At 36.7% G+C, this 17,467-nt stretch overlaps 1 protein-coding gene across 1 annotated transcript in view; it reads left to right on the top strand.

Annotated features, from left to right (window-relative positions):
- Positions 1-1,484: 1,484 nt before the first annotated feature.
- The window catches only part of LOC125233504, a 521,975-nt gene continuing 505,992 nt past the window's right edge, over positions 1,485-17,467 (top strand). Inside the window, exon 1 of the mRNA XM_048139546.1 lies at positions 1,485-1,702. The gene's annotated coding sequence lies outside the window, so the exon portion shown is untranslated. The remainder of the gene's footprint in view (positions 1,703-17,467) is intronic.

Below are 17,467 nucleotides of genomic sequence, written 5' to 3'. Positions count from 1 at the left end.
GTTGGTATGTATACTTAAATAACATTTCATAATATGTACGCTCAATACACCTATTTACTATTTTTCTCAGCGAACGTTTTTTCATTATCCGATTCCGATATCGGAAGTAGGAAGGATTTCAAAGGTGGCAGCTTAAATATTTGGGATATGTGTCTTATGTGGATAAAATGCGTTTTTACCCGCTGGTATTAAAGGATAAAACACGTATTTCCGAGCTAGTGAGGGGAAAAATATTTATGGTGATTGTTTTGTATACGGCGTGATTCGAACTTTCAAGAATAACGTTTCTCCAATAACGCCGCCTGTGTCAACACAGAGATATCCACTCATTTCATATCTAATGGCCCCTGTACACATATGGCCAACGGTTTCACCAACCCCCTTGGTCAAGCGTGTAGAGGGCTACCTGGCCGTAAGTTGGCAGTTGGCGCTTGCGCTTGCATTCGCTTCGTTCATCTTGATTCGCTTTTTAGACACTTTTATTATTGCTCTGTGTGGGAGCGCTATTTGTCCGCAGCTCGGCCTGCGGCCTCGCGTGCTTGTGGGACGCTCCGGGCCTTCGGCCCTACGCGGAGCTCGGCCTTCGGCCTTCGCTGGGTTTCGAAGCTCAGCGTTGGGCCTCCGGCCCGCCGCTTCGCTTTTTACACACATTTTTTATTGCTCTGTGCGGGAGCACTGTCTGTCCGCAGCTCGGCCTGCGGCCTTCGCTAGTTACTTACGTCCCCTCCTCAACAGCGGTGGTCCACACGAACGTTTCACGTTATCCATTGCGGCTGTGTCCCTGACGTAGCCTACCTTAATTTTTTAATCAAAATTTGCTGACAACGTAAAAGACCTAGAATTTCCTAGCCTTTTCCATTCCACGTCCATCTTTCATGAAGAGCCAATGCCAAGTGATTGGTTCGCCAATGTGTAAACAGCGGGTCTTATCTTGGCCAAGGGGTTTCACAAAGGGTTGGTGGAACCGTTGGCCATATGTGTACAGCGGCCATAAAACGAATGGGTAGGTATTGGACGTATTTATCTTAATAGTACATACAAATCATACAAGTGAGAAAAAGAAGAAGTTCTGTTATATCGGAACACAGTATTTTTAAGTAAACCCATTTTTTATGGATGCTTTCGTACAATAATGCATTAGCAATGTAAATAAATTCAACGCCAACTCTTTCTTTATCAATTTAATTAAAAAAGTTGCCTTGATTAAACGTTGAACAACGCAGGCCAAAAAAAGACCCAAGCGGATTCCTAAACATTTTTCATAAACGAGCGAAACATTAGGAAAGGGAAGGTAGTCATTATTAGATTGTAGCGGCTACCGCCGTTGCAGAATATTATATGGCGCCCTTTACGACCCTCAGGCGGTAGACAAAATGTATTCGGTGAAAGTGTGAAAAGTCCGTTGGAAAAGATTCATTCAGGCGTCAAGCGCGCATGACCGTGTTCTTCATTCAAACCGCCCTTCAGTCCCGCTGAAACTCTAACCTGAGCGCACGCTGGGCTCGTCCCGCCGCTCGATTCGATTTTCGAACTAATTTGAATTAATCGCTGTCAGACAAGTTGCCGGCCGTAACTTTTTAAAGTGAAAAGTGTCGTGTTCGAGGAGCCGGATTGCTTTTACTAGTGTCTGTTCGATTTTTAAAGTTTTGTTTGAGTGTTTTTGTTTTGTTTTAGTTTGGGTTTTGAGTGATTTTTGAATAGGGTGAGTATTTTAATATGCCTATTGTATGTCATTATGTTTTAAGTTGTACTTTTATTAATCCTCTTTTTTTAAAATTATAATGAAAAGGATGGTGAACTAAAGACAAAAACCATGCGATTTTTAATTTAGAGGTAGTGGGTTCAAACCCCGGCTCATATCAAGGAGAATTTCGGAATTTATATACGCCAGTCGCTTTTTGGTATAAAGGTTTGTAAGAAAACTATATACCTATAACTTATGCGACATAAGAACATTCGCAACAAAAAATGCAAATACAAAATGACTAAAACACTTAAATCAAGAAATGGCAATGCAAGTCCAGGTTGGACTGTGCTGCCTAAAAAATCTTGAACTTTCGATAGATAGGTATAGGTAGCTATTAAATAAATGAAAGTGCTGGAACTATTTTCCGCGTGGCATCAGCCATCCTTGCGATAGGTGAAGACAGGTTTAATTAAAGAAAAACCGAAGCGATCCGTCACGGGAACTGTGTCACAGGTCGGGTGGAATTCCCATTATCTTGTCCACTCCGGACCTAACGTTTGTGGGTGGCGTTTAATTGCACATTGATATAAAATCGATGGGTCTAATGAAAAGGATAATTGTCTGTGGTTGTCGGTCGTGTAGGGGACGAAGTTAAAACTATAATAATTGACGGAACGACACCGCAGGGCTACGGTTTAACTTGCACCTCGCACAGGTCACAATTCTCAACCGATTCTCGTGGAATGTTGTGATTAGATTGTACCTATGATTTTTTTGTCGATCCAGTTTTTGCCAATTTTGTAAAAGGTGGAAATCGCTACAAAGGACTTAAGAGTGTATGACCATCGTTACTTGACAGTGATCATGAAGACCTAAGTTTTTTTGTTGCGTTTTTGATATTCCAAAGGTCTGCGTCTGCACCTCACAGAGCCGCAACTTAGTGCTGCAATGACTATTTTAGTCGATCGATGGCATGTTATTATTTCTTAGCAATTAAATCTGACGGGATAAAAAACATGGATTAGCTACAATGACTGTTGGATTGAAGCCTTCTGGCATGTCCTGGGTTAGGTAGGTATACACCTATACAACCTTATTTGGCGCTGACCTCTCAAATAAATCTTTCATTTAAGGCTGCTTTCAAAAAAAACGTCAAAAGAATCTAAAATTGATAGTTTTAGTCGGTGAAATACTACACTTTCCGCTATCCAATAGATTTATTTAATTCAAGTTTCAGTTAGAGCATCTTCTTATCTTGATTTTTACAAGACTGGATTTTTTTAAATTAACTCACTAAATTAATTATGATTTTTTTTCTAATGCACATTTAGAAAAACTCACGTATAGAGCTGAATTAGTCGATCTTATTTGTAAAATTTGGACAATTTTGAATACTAAAACAGGTAAATTTATAATTCGTATATCCTGTACTGCAATCATCTCAGACTATATTTTTATTATAAGGTTTTGAAAAAGAGTAAACGAGGCTAAGACGAATTCATTTTTTTTCAGAAATTACCTAAAATTAAGTGACAATTTCTTTGAAAATCAACATAACATCGCAGTAATTTTTGTACCTAATTAATCTGCAACGTTTACTTAAATTGCTGTTATGTCTTAGTGATCATAAATGGCTATTGTTTATTTTTGGCAATTTTTTGAAAACGAGTCTTCACCGGTACAATTATTACCACTTTTGGACATTTTCTCATATTTTGTTAGACCAAGTAGAAAAAGTCCTATAATGTGATATATATTTGTAAACTACTCGCAAAGCCCTTTAATTTGATACCACACACGGTATGATCAAGCGCTCGGCTGCGATTTCACTGTTTTTCACACGAAAGCCCTCTTAACGATTGAGTTCCTTAGCTGATCGCGATCAGCTGATCAGTTTCACGATGCTTTAACGTTTTTTCAAAATGACATTTTATATTTTTTATTTCTATGGCATTAGGTACTGCTACATCCTGTATGAAGTTTATATTACTTAGGGCATTTTCTCACCATTTTCTGCCAAGACAGTGCAGTATTAGCATAGTGAGAGTCTTTAATCTTTAGATATTCATAAGTGACTGTGCACGACCAACTATGATTGTTTATAACATAACCACAGTATAATAAAGAGAACTATCGTATAGTATGGCCACTCCCGCTCCCCACTGAAAGTGCCGCCCACCCCTCTCGGTTACCTCACAGTTACCGCCTGTCAAAAACGCGACCAGACGACCTGTCATATCTCACTCATACAAGCATGGTACGCGTTCACCTACACGAGCTTAGAATGTGTGCTAGGTACGCGCCTCTTTCATATATTTGATCGCCAGTGTCAGAGATGTGACATAACTATGTTTTGTTTTACTGTGTTTGTGTTTACAGTGGCCTCCTCCGAATAGAGGTTTTAGCATTGTCTTGTGGCAGAATGACTGTTTCACACACATCATATTAGGTGTGTATTAGAATATATCGACTCATACTTTGACTAGCTTACACAGAGCGATGTACAGTCACCGGCATAAAGAAATGATGATTTTTGTACCTTGTCGCTTTTAATCGTTTGACAATTTCGTATGACATTTCAAACAAGACGGTAATATGACAAGGTACCAAAATCATCACTTCTTTATGCCGGTGACTGTACGTCATACAGAAATTCAACGCAAGTTTGGTAACGAAGGTCGGCAATGTTCACCTCTGAAGTTGCCTATAGTCTACGATGATTGCTTACTAATATGTGTCGTATATACTAATTAGCCACCGACGTGGTATATAAAAAAGCAGGTCGCGTAGCCAACACGTCAATCGCTTGCGCTCCGTAGCGCATGAAACGCAACTGTCACTGTCAGGCTAATGTGGAAGAGTGACAGGCAGGAGGGCTGGAATATTAAGAAATCTCGGATATTTCATCTAAATCAGCTTGTTTGGGTTTCACATACGACACAAAATTATATTTAAACTATCTAACTAAATGCCTTTTCACTCGCTACACAAAAAAATAACATTCTTCTACTACTAATACCTTTGATCGAGCAATTCTTGTATACATATAACGATTTCGCTGAAACTTGTTATGTGGGGGTTTTCGGGGTGACAAATCCATCTAGCTTAGTCTTAGGTCTCCGAATCGTGAATTTTCGAGTTTCCACAATCCAAGCGAAGCTCGGTCGCCCAAGCACTTGTAAATTAAATGTGTTTGCGCAATTTGCATCTCTTTCTAACGCTGCGATGTAAAATAATAATAACCGGCTACGGATGACGGCTTAGCCTGTCACGGACATGCAAATAAAAAGTCTACACATGCAAATTGTCTTCCCTGAATTAACAAGGTGTCATATTTTACGTTGTATCCGGATTCCGGATCCGTAGCGTTGATAATAATTATTCCGGAGGCTGAATTTGATATTTTTTTATTATGGTTTTGATACGACATTAATTATTAATTATTCCGGATTTATATTCATTATTCCGGAGGCTGGATTTGATAATTTTTTATTATGGTTTTGATACGACATATCGTATCAAATCGAGATCAGATGATTCTGTAAGATTAGTAAAGTTGAAGAAAAAGACATGAAAACCAGCGGAAGGACAGCGTAATTCTTACTCATTTGATATTGTTTACTGAGTAATCTGTTGTAAGATTAGATAATCTATATGACGGTATAATTGACAATATCTCTTGACATAATAGCTCTTGAGAAAATTGAGATAGTACTCATAGTAGGTACGTACTTAGATAAGTACATAATGTACTAAATACTTACCTACGTACTGAACAGAACATTCACAATGATCGAGTTTAACGCCCAAGGATTTCGTGATTGTGTATGTCATTCATAGTAGCTAAAAAAAGGTTCTAAATGCCATTTATAACTACCATTATTTTATTTCTCTGTTTTTCCGTGAAATACACATAACTATAGGTACACATAGACGTTGGTTGGTAGAAAGTGAATTATCATGCTAAAACACTCGACAAACCGACCACTCGGCCGACCCCGTTTCCTTGAGTGGATGAACCGCGCATAAAATAATAAGCATACTAGAGAACCTTCTATAGAACTGCTATGAATTCTGTTAAAAATAGGTTAAGCCTACGACGATATTTCTATATATTTACGGCTGTTTTAAAGGGACGGAGGGCGATCGATTCTCCTTACTAATGTAATGTTCATTTTTCTCTTTGGATATTTGACAATATGGAAATATTTATATTTGTATACTTTTTTCCCAAGCTGTACTTGAGAAAATGGAGTAGGTAAGTCTTTTTGAATGTACCGGCTGCTGCGCGCACCGTATATCTTCATTAGGGCAAGATTGCGTTGGAAAAGTGACGTTTCCTAAGTAATTGTTAGGCCTTTTCTTCTTTGTAACTGTTGGAGTCTCCAGAAAGTTATATAACATTAATATAAAGTAGGTTTTACCCAATTTAGTATCCAATTATTTGGGAGATCTACTTGACGAATAGAGGAATTTTGTCTTTAGTTAAGTAGGGTTGTCCGAAGATTATGAGACACGAAGGAAAAGTACCTACTTACCTATTAAATATCGTAGATATGATTTATATAACCCATCATTTTACGTTATTTTTTCTTTTAAAATACTATGTGATTAAGAAGAATTATTAGTTTTTGGTGCATTCTTTCGATGGGCATCATAAAAATAGAGGTGAATCTTTTTCACACTTGTCGGTTCGAAGCAACTTATTTTTTAGAATATCTTTGAATGCAGTATTTATTACTAACTTTTATAAATAACAGAGACTTCTTTTAGCAAAACATGTACGACATTTTAAGGTACCTACCTACTTTCCCTTCATGTTTCATAGTCTCACGACCCTGATAGTCCGTAGATTTATTGTTAGCGATTTGGTGTGCGAAATGAATCAAATATTTACAATGTTTGATCCCTCGTAACGTACCTCGATGCCAAAAATATAACGTGTGTATCTTTTTTTAGTATCGTAGTACACAAATGGATATTTTAGTAACGTGGTCGGATTATATTGTTTAACAGATCATTTTCTGAGAAAAAAACGATCAGTCTGAGAAAAAAACGTACCTCAGAGCCGTATAGAAAAAGGTACGGTGGCCTAGATGGCGTTACACCTTTGTGGGACGCTCGGCTAGATGGCGCTAATATTAATATTTGACATTTTAACACATATCAAGCTAAGAATATGGGCCAAATTGTCAAAATTGAGGCTTAAAAGTTTTAAGCTTGGGTCGAGAGATGGCAGTCTATGCACTGCGACTACATATTTCACTTTGACAGTAACTCTTTGATAAAAGTGACATAATATTGTCTTCGGTTACCGCGATAGTTACTCATGAAATAAAACTATGGAAACGGATTAAATCGCGTATAATGAATTTAAAATACATCCCGACGTTTCGAACTCTTTACAGCGTTCGTGGTCAACGGGTGACTGAGAATGTTGGAAAGACCGAGAGGGGATCGAAGAATGAACCCAAACACGTCCAGATCTGGTGAAATTCGATATTCGGGATTTAATTTGGAAAACGCCCAACTGCAAACTATAGGTACGAGTATATGTTTTAACACAGAATATATAATAGTACAAGTACAGAAGGCCCACTGCTTTGATGTTCACGACATGCCGCCTTTTTAAATACCTACAAAATTCTAACAAAGAAAAGCGCCCAACTGCAAACTATAGATAAAATACAATATTATATTCAAGTCTTGGAGTATATGTTTTAATACGTATCTATAATAGTGGATCTGAAAATGGTATTTATTTTCTTCAAATATCCTAAGAGCAAAACATCCATATGAACCTTAAAAAAAACCCGTATTATCCGTGGCAATAAAGGCAGATACGGAATTTTAATCAATCGGCCACTGTAACAGTGATTGGCGTCGCATCCTGCCTATACACGAGGCATGGTTTTATACGTCGTGTATTCAGTCCCTAGTTTTCATTCAAAAACGTTACGTTTCGATGTCAAATTAATTTATATAATATTAGCTTTTGCTCGCGGCTTCGCTCGCGTTAAATTCGAAAATTGAGGAATGTTTCATACAAACTTCCACCCCCTATTTTAGGGAAGTGGGGAGTTCTATGTCACTCTCCATCCCTTCAACTATCTTCGCTTAAAAAATCACGTGAATTTGTCGCTCCGTTTTGCCGTGAAAGACGGACAAACAAAAAGACACACACACACACTTTCCCTTTATAATGTTAAGTATGGATTTATAACAATCCAGTGTGGGAGCACCATAAACGGTTTTTCCGTGTTGTTGACCATGAGTGTTGTTAACAGGCCCTAACAAATAGGGCTTATACAAAATAGCCGTATTTTATTATCAGGTACCTAATCATAATTCATAACACACTATTGCTGACGTTTTATTTCACGTGGCTGTGAATGTCAAAAACGCTTACCTACGATAATACATAATATAATATATCTTTATTTCCCTATGGACCTTCTATAGTAGCGCGAGAGTGCCAGACTACATTTCGATCGCCACGTAGCGTCAACGATTGTCATTTTGACTAGGCTGGCTGATGTCTCACTGAAACAACTATGTTACATATTGATATTAATGATTCACGTGTAGGTGTTGCGATTCCGTGACCATAATCTATTTCTGCATTGATAAAAAAAGGAAAAAAAGTTATGCGGCAGCCTTATTCTCGTATTATTACTCGTAAGTTATAGCTGATAACAAAAAGCAAGAAGGCTAGTAATAAAAATTACCGCATGAGTTATGGTCACATGAGTAATATACGGTTTTAAATTTGCAATTTTTTGCAGAATTCAAAAGGGGTACTTAGCATGAGCATAAATGACATATTTAATTACAAAAAAACAATTACCTGTTGGTCTAGCCGAAATTAAAATCGTTGACTCAAGGCGCCGATCAAAACGCAGTCTGCCAGTTTGGGTCTGGCGCGCCAGTACGGAAGAGACATAGAGATTGGCTACGATATATTATGGTAAACATTTGTGTATTTGGCTACGTGGGCCTCTAGCCAAGAGAAACGATTGCATTGTTGACACTCCATGGCCTAGACCCTATCTTTTAACTGCTGTTTCACATGATACCCCGTTTTACTTTGTAACCACATCACAATTAGAAAGTTTGACCTTCTCTCATATTGGCCATTTTCAGTAGTAAATAAAAAAAGTTGCCTTCGGGATAAATAGCCTCATTTTTAATTCTAAATGTTAGGTAATTGTATAATTTATAGTTCTCGAAATTATTGGAACTTCTTAGATAAGGAACTGTAAAAAGTATTGAGGCAAATATTTGATGAAGTTATAGTTTACAAAGCTTGTATTTAGTGGACTAATTAAACATTAAATAAATGAAAACAGTCATATTAATCTCTGCCGCCGCTTCAGAAGCGGCGGCAGAGATTAATATGCGCACAGCCGCTGCGCACGGGGCTATCATAAAAATGGTTATAGTAATTTATCCTTAAAAGATAGACATATGCTATTACGGACTTTTTTGTATGTCTATGAAAGATACACAATTTTGCCATACATTGTTTTGATATAGCTCAAACAGTTTGGGCAGCGTTTTCGATTAAAGCTCTCAGCCAGCAGAATTTTGTCCGACTTGATTAGCAAAAATTGACATATTTCAACCAATTCAAACATGATCTCAACAAATTATATACCAAAACCTTTCCCAAGATTCATTCTATTCATTGGTGAAAACCGCATGAAAATCCGTTCTGTAGTTTTTGTTTTAGATACAGTTAAAAATAACAAGCCTACCAAAGCTAAATGAAAACAGTGCAAGATACTTGCTTTCTTGTAGAAAAGCTTTAAAATTTTCTTATCGCATTCTACGCAGAAAGCTGTTTTTGTATTTTAAAATGATTGTGCTAATATTTTTGAAAAAAAAATTATTGTACACTATTAATGATATCTAGTATAATAAAGTTCGTCTGTTTTAAAGGCTATCAATTAATTAATAAGCATGTAATCAGGAAAAATAAAAAAAAAATGTTTTTTCGCTCTACTGTAAAATTTGACAAAACCCAGATACTTGATTTCTGCTTAGGGCAGCCGTTCTGTCGTGCGTGTAAAGTGACATGTTTTTGTTGCGTATTTTTAATTCATTTATTCATCTATGCATGCGGTTACGTTTATCTATGTACATTTATGCATTTGTACGACTTCCCTTAATTTTCTATGTATTTTACTCTAGACTATATTTTCCTGATATCTTTTAGGGTAGAGATGAATTTTCATTGACGGCACATATCGTTACGAATGTTTTTTCTGAATAAAGTTGATTTTTTATTTAGAGGTTTTACATTGGTTCAAGCCAATGTAAACATTACTTTTTCGGCAACTATTATTTATTTGTTTATTATAAATGGGCTTACTCTTGGCCACAGACTAGCCAAAGGCAAAGACGTGGCCTACGATGGAGTGTTGTTGTTGTTGTTGTTGTATGTCCTAAGGCACCCCATAGGTGCATAGACTAGCCAAAGCTCGTTCTCAACGCTCCGCAAGACGTGGCCTACGATGGCGCTGTTGTGAGTTGGTACGATGGAGTGTGCTCGCCCAGAAGATGCCTGTTCACTCTTGATTTGAAGGTTGCCGGCTTATTGGGTTCTTTATGAAGTATTTTTTTTTCAAAAGCGATCTTGTCAAAAGCGACTCGTGAAAATACAAGTGATACGTTGTATGTAGATTGTAGGTACTTAATTACCAAATAAATCGGTGGGTCATGCAGACGTTTGAACCTTCATAAGACAAGTAATGAAAAAAATTCAAAGCATGTTATCGATTTTTATAAAAGTACAACTCTATCCCATACATAAGTAGACTTGTAAATTACTGGAATATTAGTTACAATGAGGCATAATTCATGTTTTTTTTTATACTACGTCGATGGCAAACAAGCATACGGCCCGCCTGATGTAAAGCGGTCACCGGAACCTATGGACGCCTGCAACTCAAACAGTGTCACATGCGCGTTGCCACCCCATTAGAAACTTGTACATTCCCTCTTGCTGTGTTAAGTACACAGCAAAAAGGAGTGCACAAGTTCCAAGGAGGGTTCGGGTTGCCGACGACTCAAAGGACAATAGACGAAACAAGTTAGTTCCGTAAGTCCTCCCGTCATCAGCACACCGCACCCTCGTTGAGCTCTGGTAGCCTTACTCACCGGCAGGAACACAACACTATGAGTAGGGTCTAGTGCTATTTGGCTGCGGTCTTCTGTAAGGCGGAGGTACTACCCCAGTTGGGCTCTGCTCTAGATTCAAGCGAGACGATATCCGCTGTGCTGTGCCCTACCACACAAAGCGGAATATCATTCGCTATGCCCTACCTCCTACATTCGCTAATGTCGTTAATGATTTAAGTCCCTAATAGTAAATAGAAAAAAAGGTAATAACCTACCTATATTATAATATTTATAATGCCAATAAAATGGAGTAATTTGCACAATGTCGTTAGCGGTTACGTATAATAATATAACAAGTTGGTGAGGATTTGTGGTTTCTGGCTCGATTACAGCTTGCAAGACCACTAGGTCACTTCTCGGTCACTCAGTGTCTCGCTCTACAATAGCCTTCTTTACAGTATTTTAATTTAGCGGCTGAAACGATTAGAAAAACATAGATGTCATCAGGCAGGCAAGCATGGTCGCGCGATAAATGATAAATCAGGCAGTCCCTTTTGCTTACTAATAGTGCGATAGGGACGGCCTGATGTTTTATCATTTATCGCGCAACCATACTTGGCTACCGGTATTATTGCACGCATGACGCATTTCCATCGGTGTTTTCATCGGTGTTCTCGAGTTGTTTTGTTGAAGGCATTAATTGCATTGTAATTTTTCGATTACAGCTTTTTTTAGTGTAATGCTATGTCTCCTATTGGAATTCGCTACGTATAATTGCAATGTTCATGCATTTGTATAAAAGTAGGTACTAGTAAAATATGCAATTTACAAACGAACATACGTCGCTTACTGTATACATAGTGATATGAAAACAAAAAATCACAATAGTATATTATATAACGGTAACGTTATGAAGGCTATAAAAGTTGAGTACCGCGGTTAGGCCACGAAGGCTTGCCGAGTGGCCTAAGTAAGGTACGAGACTTTTATAGCCTTCATAATGTTACGATTGTATACTATACTTTTTCTAGGACAGCCACATACATACCTATTCGAGAATAATAAAATGGGTTAGTTACTTACTTCATGTAATGAATGGGAATATTTGTGTGGATCGTCGTAGCATTGAGTATTCTGTCCACAATGTTGATGGCGAGAACTTGTTGCACAATTCTTCAAAATATGCCAACAACGCCGTTTCAGAGAAAGTTGAAACATTTTTTTGCAATTTCCATGTCAAAACAATCATAACATTTTTGGTACGCTTTATCTGACTTTTCATGTAACAAATTGTCAGTCACTTTGAGCGCCCATAGCCTTGATTTCTTCGGAAGTGCATTTTTCACCAGAATCACTCATAATTACTTATGTTTTTGCACAATAACGTCGAATTAAAACAAACTACACACCACCGAAATAGTTCAAATAGTTTTGTGATAAGTTTACAAATGTCAAACATACCACAGACAAGAGAAATAAAAAATAAGCCGGTTTTCAATTACGAAACATGTGGTTGCGTTCAAAAATATTTAAATGTCGAATGTAAAATTATTGAATAAACTTATGATTTTTACCTTTGTTTTGCAATATCTAATATGTAAAACGCATTTAAGTTTGTTTTTTCATCTTGATTTAAATTATGAACCTAAATATTATATTATTTATTAAAAGTTACTTATTACTGTAAATGAAAACATACCTGATAAATGGAAGTTGTGCTTTAAAAAAAAATTAACAGAACTCCTATATTCATATGATTACTGCTAGCAGTAATCCTATGAACCTATAGAGTATAGACAAATAGACTTTCTCATCGTTACTCAAATGAACTTAATTTGGATACCGCTGACAATAATCTAATTGACAGATTTAAGTGCTGGAGTAGAAAAATGTGATATATTTATTCTCCGGCACTGTATCTATCAACAGAGTACCTATTTTTAACCCTTCGTCACATACATGACAAACATTCCAACAATAGTCAAATAGTGGATTAAATGAATTAATCGTCCAATTTATCTTGAGTCACGTCCGCGGCCCCGGCGCCTTGATACCCTGCGGTTGCCAGTAATTACGAAGGCTTGCTACATACTAGTTTAATTCGCTATAGTGTAAATAATTGGAATTTATTCCATTTAGAAATTATTTTTCTCGAATACATCCCTTCTACTCCTTCAGCGCGTTTGGTGACGGGTTAAGAATTTCATCACCCCCTTTCTTCCCGTGGGTGTCGTAGAAGTAGATTGCGGGATATAGGTTAAATTGTGGCGTAGACGAGAGGCTGGCGACCTGTTACTGCAATGTCAAAATTTTGACTTTTTTCAACCCCTCAATTGCCAATAGAGTGGCACTGAAACTTGAATAGTTGCATGTGCTCTACGTAGGTACCTACCCCTTTATGGGATAAAGGCGTGATTGTATATCCCTGATATATGTATAAATGGGTATAATATTAGTACAGTACAGTTGACATCAAAAGTAGCGGATCAAATAACCCTTCAGAAGTTGTTATAACCACCAAACAAAAAGAGAGCTATGTCTGTACATAGAAAAAAATACTTATTGAACTTTGAAATTCAATTTTCTGGCCACAAACTGAATAATTTGCACGAAATTATAGAAATGCCTGGCAGGTACCGTCAAAAAAAAAAACATTCAGTCGAATTGAGAACCTCCTCCTTTTTTGAAGTCGGTCTTAAATGTAAAGACTTTACGATTTTGAAAAGTTGTTAAACAAGAGCAACTTGATTTGACGAGTAGGATAAGCGTTATTATTATTATTTACTCGCGTCACATGAACAACCCTGTCTGTATGACCACTAAACAAAAAGAGAGCTATGTCTGTACATAGAAAAAAATACTTATTGAACTTTGAAATTCAATTTTCTGGCCACAAACTGAATAATTTGCACGAAATTATAGAAATGCCTGGCAGGTACCGTCAAAAAAAAAACATTCAGTCGAATTGAGAACCTCCTCCTTTTTTGAAGTCGGTTAATAAGACAAAATTGATCTTTAATTTGTATGAACACTTAAATGTAAAGACTTTACGATTTTGAAAAGTTGTTAAACAAGAGCAACTTTATTTGACGAGTAGGATAAGCGTTATTATTATTATTTACTCGCGTCACATGAACAACCCTGTCTGTATGACTAATTATAATTAAGTATAAACGCCATAAACATTTTAAATAAGAACCGAAAAACACCGTTGGTCCCTAGCGGTCTAATTTATGTAAAATTGCAAAAGTTAGTAAATTAAACATTGGGTAGAAACGTACCCTTATTGCGGGAACTGTCACACGCAGAAACGGTGGGCTCATGGGCTGGCTGATATATTATTGTAATGAAAGGGCACGGAATAAGAAACAGCAAAAAGGCTGAATACGAGGTTATATTTATAATGTGAACTACATTACGATACAAGTGCAGTAAAAACGAAATTCGAGACCAGCCCCTTCAGACATAGACATAGACATAGAAAGGCTTTATTTAATCAAACGCGACTTCAAGTATGGACTCGCGCGCGACAAGGCAAGTTGTGCTAAAGGGGCAGTGGTGATAAATTAAAACACGACCGAAGGGAGTGATTTAAATCGACACGAGTTACGAAACTTACGAATGCCCTTGAAAGAGGATATGAGAAAGAAGTGAGTGGTGAGATGGCTAAAGATATAGAAGAATGGCTAAAGATATAGAAGAATGAGTTGTACCGACCCAACGTAACGTGGGATGAGGGTAGGAAGAAGTAGAAGAGTTAGGAATTCCCTCTTCGCATGTACAGTACCAAAGACATATGTAACTTAGTATAGAAAAAAACGTAGCTCAGAACCATAAAAAGGTACGGTGGCCTAAATTTTTTTTCGATGGCGTTACACCTTTAGGGGACGCTCGGCTAGATGGCGCTAATATTAATATTTGACATTTTAACACATATCAAGCTAAGAATATGGGCCGAATTGTCAAAACTGAGGTTTAAAAGTTTTAAGCTTGTGTCGCGAGATGGCAGTCTATGCACTGTGATCTGTGATTACATATTTTACTTTGGCAGTAACTCTCTATAATACTTGATCCTCTTTGTGTTGTTGACGATGTTTTTCGAAAAAAACTAACACCTTAAGACTAGGATTGAAAAAATATTTTCGATTCACTAACATAAGTTTTACCATTTTCGTGAGGTGCCGACCCCAATAAAACTTTTTCGAATATCGAAAGGTCGCAAAAGATGTTCTTCCAAGCTAAGAAGTAGGTAATCTATGCCGGCTATTATAATACCTACTAACCTTTACTAGTTTATGTCTTAAGTTGAGTAGTCAGAGTTGAGTAAAATGGACGGGGTTTAGAAATCGCAGGCCAAGAATTTCGACGATAATTTTAGTATGATTTGCGCAGAGGCGCAAAATTTCGCACCCGCGGCCGCGAACCTTCCAAGGTCGCATTCGATTTCCCCAGAGATGGCGACTGAGTGCGGTTTGTTCGGTGTGTTTTAACTATAAATTAATACATGATCGGTAAATAGCACATATATTTATTACGCGCTGCGATTATACATATATACATATAAGATATATTTTGGCCATTGGAAACACACCGAAAACCAAGCTTATAAAAACTGCGGAAATCCTAATATATTCCTCCAACATTTCACTTGCTTGTCGTTGACAGTACAAGCGCTGTGGCTGAAATATAATTTAAAGTTTCGCAACAATATTTCGAAGGAGCTGAAAACCTTTAGACTTGAAATGTAATGCATATTACATATTTAGTTATGAGTGTTATGACCTGTAGGACACTAATTTTACTATGTATTAATTTATTTATTTAAACTTACAAATGTAACCATGTCATTTATTCATCATTTTCATCATTACATTATTTCACAAATTTCATTATTACACACAGATTTATTATATACTAGCTTTTGCCCGCGGCTTCGCTCGCGTTAGAAAGAGACAAAAAGTAGCCTATGTCACTCTCCATCCCTTCAACTATCTCCACTTAAAAAATCACGACAATTCGTCGCTCCGTTTTGCCGTGAAAGACGGACAAACAAACAGACACACACACTTTCCCATTTATAATATTAGTCTGAATATATGTATACGGAAAAGAAATAACTGATTAATTGAATTTAGCAGCCCGTATCATTCGCGGGGACTGGAATCACAAGTTACAGACTAAAAAAAAACCATAAAGTTACAAACCACTTACAAACGAAGGGTGCCTACAAACGTCAGACTTTTATACATTGATTTTCACAAAAGTTTCAAATTTTAAAAAATGTGAAACGAGCCTACTTTATTCTTGCTTTTTAATTCTGATCCAACCGTTTTCATATGTTAAAATTACTGGTTACAATAACTCATCAGTATTAATACATGATATAATTATTATCAACGTAGTATCGCAAATATAATAAATTTAGAATTTTGGAATAAAACCCTAAACTTAAGTAAGAAAATTAGGCATATTGTTCAGTAGCTTTGATAGCGTAGACACACCCAGATACACACGCTAAGCTCCGTGTTTGCGTAGGGGGTTAAAATAACCCATTTCTCACGAACCTGACTACACAAACAAGATAAGTGACATCTTACACTGTCAATAATAATAATCCAACAATAATGTGAGCTCTCGGTTTGATCCCAAATGTTGTATTAATAATCTGATAAGTTTGGCGCCGTGCCAATCTGTAGGATTTCCATTTAGTACGTTTATTTATTAAGGATAGTCTGACAATCATAATAGTGTTTCTGAATTTGAGTGTTTGCATAGTTTGAGTTGTAGTATTTTAATTTTTATAACTGTGGTGTTGACAATATTATTGAGTTAATGTTGTCTCATATATGTTCAATATTTATATACTGACAATAAATTAAATGGTCAAGTCACCCAATACCTAACTAAGGAGTTTTTTACTAGCCTGATGTAGTATCCCACCGCTAGGAAAAGGCCTACCCTCGCTTCTTCCTGTCAACCTTGTCATTAAATTTGTGTAACCCTGCTAACCTGGAGAAAATGCGTACTCTAAGGATATAAAAACAAAATCAATAAATAAAATATATTTCAGGTCAGGCAGGGTCAAATTCAGAATTTAGATTATTAAGTTATATCATTATTTAGTTAAATTAATAACTAGCTTTATTTAAATTTGTTCAGAAATTATAACTCGTACTTGTAAAACCCAAAGCTTCATACGATCGAGCATGTCAAGCAACGAAAAAAATCAGGTCCCATTAAAATAGTGTAGGTAATTAAAATTAGAGCGTGTAATTAAGAAGGTCCTCGAAAACTGGGTCGTGTGGTCACCGTTTGTATGAGTACTGTTGGAGAGGCTTTTCATGTCTTGAAGCTGGAGAGTCTTCTTTCCAGCGTTGAATTGATGAAGTACTGATTATAACATAATCACATTTCTCTTTATTATTTATGAACTATGACCAAATTGCACTAGTATATTCTCTTCTATATCTCTCTAGTATATTATATCTACCTTAGTTTATATAATTTACGACCTAAACTTATGCGAAGTGCAGAAAAAAATCAACTGCTTTAAAATACAACCCGAAACATTATGTTTTTTAAATTCAATCACGTATACGGATACGTTTAAGGATAATAACTTAATTGTGACGGTTTTAATATTATCAGTATTATCAC

This window comes from Leguminivora glycinivorella, chromosome 14 (assembly GCF_023078275.1).
Source record: "Leguminivora glycinivorella isolate SPB_JAAS2020 chromosome 14, LegGlyc_1.1, whole genome shotgun sequence".
NCBI lineage: Eukaryota > Metazoa > Arthropoda > Insecta > Lepidoptera > Tortricidae > Leguminivora > Leguminivora glycinivorella.
Note: the sequence above shows the minus strand (reverse complement) of the source record. Positions and strands in the feature narration are given on the sequence as shown.